The sequence below is a fragment of the Rhincodon typus genome, chromosome 1, assembly GCF_021869965.1.
Source record: "Rhincodon typus isolate 14 chromosome 1, sRhiTyp1.1, whole genome shotgun sequence".
Lineage (NCBI taxonomy): Eukaryota > Metazoa > Chordata > Chondrichthyes > Orectolobiformes > Rhincodontidae > Rhincodon > Rhincodon typus.
This window is the reverse complement of record NC_063332.1, coordinates 175,748,829-175,754,750: the sequence shown is the minus strand read 5'-3', so window position 1 is coordinate 175,754,750 and position 5,922 is coordinate 175,748,829. Positions and strand designations below refer to the sequence as shown.

The window sequence follows — 5,922 nt, the reverse complement described above, 5'->3', positions numbered from 1 at the left end:
CGAAACGTCAGCCTTCCTGCTCCTCTGATGCTGCTTGGTCTGCTGTGCTCATCCAGCTCTATACCTTGTTATCTCAGATAGATACAGCATCTGCAGTTCCTACTATCTCTGTATCTTTCTGATGTCCCCTGGTTTTAGGAAGGTCTTTGTTCAGGCAAAGTGCCTGTGTCTGATATCTTACACATTCTGGTGGAGACAACAGCTCAGCTTAAACAAAAAGAAAATTGGAATCATGTTATAACCCATTACACACAACCTAAAGTAGAATGGATTTAAGATAAAACGTTCCCTCGCAACTTTCTCTTTTCTTATCCATCAACCAATTGCCAAGTGTGTTGCAGTTTGTAAAACCACTGTAGAAATTTTTTACTTTTCAGGCTAATTATGGACAGGATCTTGGGGGATCTGATAATACACAATTACTGGATGCAGTTTCCCCTCATTCTGGAATGTTTGCAAATCAACTTGTGTCCAATCCACTCTGAGAACCATAATCCTCCTCCCACCACAAGACTGTGCAGCCTGGGATCAAGTACTGCCCAGCTCATCAACACCATTCCTTCAGGATACAGAGTGCAGATCGAATCGAGTTCTGTCCTGGAACCAAAGAGGGAGTCTGGTCACCGTGTTGGTGCCCTCCTTTCAAATCCAGCTGGCACCTCCCTCAGTGCCCTATGACCCCCTCAGTGGGTGCAGCACCATCAACAGGAGAGCTACAACAAGCAACCAGACAGCGAGGAGCAGAAACCTCCTGTTGTGGTGTTGAGGGTGGACCATTTGAAAGATCTGAAAGTGGCTGGACTAAGCTCATACTGAGACCATGTGCATTCATTCTATCGACCAGAGAGAACCCACTAGACTCTCCTCTGCTTTAGGAATAGGACAACTGGGAGAGGCGGGAGAATACTCCCAAACTCTCGGTGCAGGATTGTTCTCAGGGAATTGTTTATTATCCCACCATTTAAACCCGCTAAAAGACCCAAGCCCACTAGACGTCTCCATGCCCACCACCAGCCCCTCCATGCCCCATTGCTGGAAAATGGGAGACAGATTGGGGAATGGTGATGGGATGGTGGGTGGACTAGGCACTGCAGTTTACTTGCCCAAAATTAAACACACTGCTCGGGGGGGTTGGGGGGGTGCGGTGCGGGGGTTGGTGTTAAGGTGCCTGATGGAGGGACCCAACATCATTGAAACATAGAAAATAGCAGCAGGAGTAGGCCATTCAGCCCTTTGAGCCTGCTCCACCATTAAACAGGAACACAGCTGATCATCCAACTCAGTCCCTTGTTTCTACTTTCTCCGCATTCCCTTTGAAGCCTTTAACCCTAAAACTATCCAACTGTTATGAGGTGGGATGTTTCATTGAGAACCAGCCCATTCCCTCCCTGCCAACATGCACACTTCCAATAGCCTTAATTAAATACCGCCCACTGAGCTCTGGAATAGGAATGCTCAGGCCGTGGTAAGCTTTGCCTGTGCTGGGTTTAGTGGTTGGGATCAGCCCTGTCTAATTTGTGTTTCTGAACAGCAGAAGAGGAAGCTGTTCCAGTCTCTGCCTGGGAACAGGCAAACAAATAAACATCCCTTCCACCCTCAGATCACACAATAACTGCCTTCAGCTTTAGTTCCCTCTGCCTTACAGAGTGAGCCTGGGCATCATGAGGGGCAAAACCTACTGAGAATGTGCTCGGGCACTCTGGCTCTTTCTCTGCACAGCCCGTGTTTGACCCCAGGGTTCCACATGGATGTTCCCTACAAGGGGTTTCCCTCGCTCTCCCCTCTCCTCCTTTCCCCAGGCCCGGGGACATTCCTGACACAACAACATGGGCCTGTCTGGTTTTTACAGAGTTTCTCTTGTTCACCCAACAGCTTGTTACAACGTGGCATTTTACCAGAAGTGGGGACTGACACAGAGGGGGAAGGTCAGGTATTAAAGAATATGGAGAGACAGCAGAGAAATGGGATCAGTTTAGACAGCTCTGTCTAAAAAGATAGCACCAATAAATGGTGTTGGGCTGAATGGTCTCCTTTCCTGTGATGGTAAAGTTTATGTAGAAGACATGTGTAATTTTGAACTAATTCGCACTGTAAGAGAAAAGAAATAAATTTATGATTAAAACTCACTGATAACGAGTTGCTGTAGGTAACGTTAATCAATTAACAACATCATTGGAAAGTGTTAATGAAAGTGACCCACAGCTCTGGAGATAACTGAGACCAGGAGTTGAACTCTGAACCAGTTCAGTCCTGTTAGGGGATAGCCTCGTAATATTCATTTAATAATTTTTTTTTAATTCATCCACAGGATGCAGGTGTCTCTGGCTAGACCAGCAGCAATTGCCCATCCCTATTTGCCCAGAGGGCAGTCCAGAGTCAACCACATTGCTGTGGGCCTGGAGGTACATATAGGCCAGACCAGGATGGTGGTTTCTTTCCCCAAGGGACAATGGTGAACTAGATCAGTTTTATTCCTAACAATTGCCTCATAGTCATTATTAAACTCTTATTTCTAGTTTGTTATCAAATTCAAATTCTGCCATCTGCCATGATACAATTCAAACCCATGTCCCCAGAACATTACCAGGGTCTCTGGATTAATAGATCTAGCAATAATACCACTAGGCTATCACCTCTCCAATTATCGGAATAAATTTATCTATTCTTGGACATATTCCCTGTACTGAATCTAATTTCATCAGGGTATTGTGGTGTGGTAGTAGTGTCACTACGTGTGGGCTGGGGTCTGGGTTCAAGTGCCACTTGAAGTTGTTGTGTTATAACATCTTCAAACACGGTGATTTAAATACTTCAAGCCTAATTCCCATTGCACTTGTCGGGTGGATCATGACTTACAAACCAGCTTACATCAAGGCAGACTAGATGCTGAGATATTAACCTGGGGGCTTCCACCTCAAATCCACATGGAATCATCTGAATTCATTGGAAAAACCAACTGCAGACCCAGCTTAATCCCACACAATCTACAGATTGTCTCAGTTCGAGAACTCCCTTCCCAATGCGTTCACGTTCCCTGCAGCACCTTTAACAGTGTTACCCGTGTAAGCATTTGTTAAACTTCCAAACTAACTGCCTGGTGCACAGTAGTGGGAATGTGAAGTAACTGAGTAAAGTTACAAAAAAAGTCATTTCCAGAAACATTCACACAGGTTAGTCACAGTGAGGGGGACGAAACACTCTCAGGAATAAAGGTTACTTTCTGTGACTACCTCACTTTCCACCCACTCGATAAAACCACCCCAGTTATTAAAGGAATGTTCACTAAGTTAAAGAAAAATAAACAAATAATGCTCTCTACTCTGCTGGCTCATGGGGAATTTTATACATGATATTATGCAAAGATTCAAGGAAATTTAAACAGTTACTGAAACCAAAGCAATTTTGAGAACATTTTATACCCAACTTCTCAACTGATGCCAAAGTGGAAACTCAACTCCTAGCAAAGCCCTTTCTTCAATATCCATCTCTTGTGTGATCCGAATAGACCCTCACTATTACAATGACCCTGTCCTCAATGCTACAACAGACTGCCTTGAGATGACAAGGAAGGTGTTCGCCAACAAGATGATAACGCATTGATGGAAGAAAAGGAAAGAAAGCGGGGAATAGGATAAAAGACTCTCTGCTGCGGAGGGAGGGAGATTCAAATATAAAATGAGAAACATTGCAGATGCTGGAAATCTGAAATGAGAATGACAGAAAGTCTGGAGAAATTCAGCATTGGTAGGCAGCATTGATGGAGAAAAAACGCAATGTTCCAGGTCAAAGATCCTACAAATGATGTCAAACCTGAGACTAAAATCCTTATTACTATCAGGTCGACAAGATTTGTATAGTTCAAAATGGGAACAAATAAAAGTATAGATAAGAGAAATTGCACACTGTCTGAAAGGATATTTTTATGTAAACTCCGACCAAGGTGTGCTCTGTTAAATAAATCAAAATGTTATGCTGTATTCAGCTGAGAATTCCCTTTTAAATTATAAATATTTACTTGTGCATATTAATCCTCTTAAAAATATTTCACAAAGAATTAACGCATTTGGGTTTGCCACTGAAATCCCAAGAGTAGAATTCTTCAGCAAGTTTAAGAAAATTGTAGCAAAGTGTGTCATAACTAAAGTAAGAATCTCCTGTTTAAATATCGATGAGGTCCTGCCTTTCCCATCTGCTGGATACTATGAGATTAATCAGCCAGGTCAGGAACCATGGAGCGATTTGTACAAATACAATGTACAAATATTTGTATAAATATTGTGGAGAATTAGTTCAGCCCAATATTACTGCTCAGTGTGCAACAGGTAAATCACAGCAGCTGAACGATAACCTCTGAACAGAGATGGTAAAACCCACGACTGGGAACAGAACCATCCATCAGAGTTAAACCAGATCAGAAATCACACGACACCAAAACCTGTTGGACTATAACCTGACCTTGTCCACCCCAGTCTGACACCGGCTCCTCCACATCGCAGTTAATCCAGACAGCGCCAGAGACAGTTCAGAGTTACCACTGACAGTTACTATCTACATTTCCTACAAATGCTCCAGGTGATTTTTAAACTTCCCAAAAATGTTCTATCACAGCCTAAAGATCAATGAAAAGATGCACAAATTAAACAATCCCTGACAGTTGACAAATGCATTTTTCTAATTAAGTTCAGGAATATTTCCAAATATTTTGACTGAGAGTTTTAGTGATAACAACCTTTTATGATGACAAACAAAAATCCTTTTCCTGAGGCAATCTTCAAAACACAGGCAGTCACTATGGCACAGAAACCTTTTAACAATTATTTTAGTTCAGTTTAAATATTGAAAGCAATTATTGAATGTTGTTTTTGTTACAAAAGATTACAAATACTTTCAGTTCTTTCTTTAAAGATAAAGCATCAGTGAACATTTCTCAAACTGTTAAATTGACATTTCAGTAATTCAGTTATTGTACTTGAATAAACATAACATAAAGGAGAATAACTTATTTCTCTCGTTACCTCACCACTTCAGGAAGATGCAGAGATCACTGGAGTCAAATAGGATCTGACACAAAGTCCTTTCCAGCTGTGAATGGGCTAATCTGTGCTGGAGAAGAAAGATCAGTCTCAGTGTCTGAGCAGTGCTCACCCCCTGGAAACTTATCCTCCTGGATTTCAGACCCTGCCCTAATCACAGCCAATCACAGCTTGCAGGATCTGATGAAATGAGGTGTTACAATCGCTATTAACCCTCCAGACATTAGTCACTGGGAGGGGAGGGGAGGGGGGATGTGAAATAGCAACATTTACCCTCAGTTAAGCTTTGCTGACTGTGCACAGGCTCCCCAGAATTCTTAACCCTTGCTTTATTGGATCCACAAAGACTTTAAACTTAGGAAAGGTGGATGCTGAAGATTTGGAAACAAACAGAGAGAGCGCTGGAGAAACTCAGCAGGTCTGGCAGCATCTGTGCGGAGAGAGAAACAGAGTTAATGTTCCAAATCCAGTGACTCTTCAGCAAAACTGAAAACAAGTCAGGAGTGTTTTGCAAACCATCCCAAACTCAAAATGTTAGCTCTGTTTCTCTCTCCACAGATGCTGCCAGACCTGCTGAGTTTCTCCAGGAGTTTCTGTTTTCATTAACACAGTAAGCGTTTGGTTCTGACAATTGTTCAATATTCTGATTGATCAATCAGATTTCATTGTTGATATCTTTGGTAAAGATGTCAATATTGTTGTTTTGTGTATGTCATTTTCATATTTATTTAACTATTCGAGGTCTATCGATGTGGGTTCCGTTTGGTTTCTCTCTAGTTGCTGATGAGTATGGGCTGACTGTACATTCTGATCTGTGTCATGTAATGTAAAATTCCAGAGCAATGTCTCAATGTCCTGCCCCTGAGGACTATTCTTCAGGATCAGTGTC

At 42.4% G+C, this 5,922-nt stretch overlaps 1 protein-coding gene across 2 annotated transcripts in view; it reads right to left on the bottom strand.

Annotated features, from left to right (window-relative positions):
* The window catches only part of LOC125484387, a 15,582-nt gene extending 10,473 nt beyond the window's left edge, over positions 1-5,109 (bottom strand). The window contains exon 1 of one of the 2 annotated variants that reach the window (XM_048602935.1): positions 5,016-5,109. The gene's annotated coding sequence lies outside the window, so the exon portion shown is untranslated. The remainder of the gene's footprint in view (positions 1-5,015) is intronic. The other variant, XM_048602942.1, reaches the window with a different exon arrangement.
* Between the last annotated feature and the right edge of the window lie 813 nt (positions 5,110-5,922).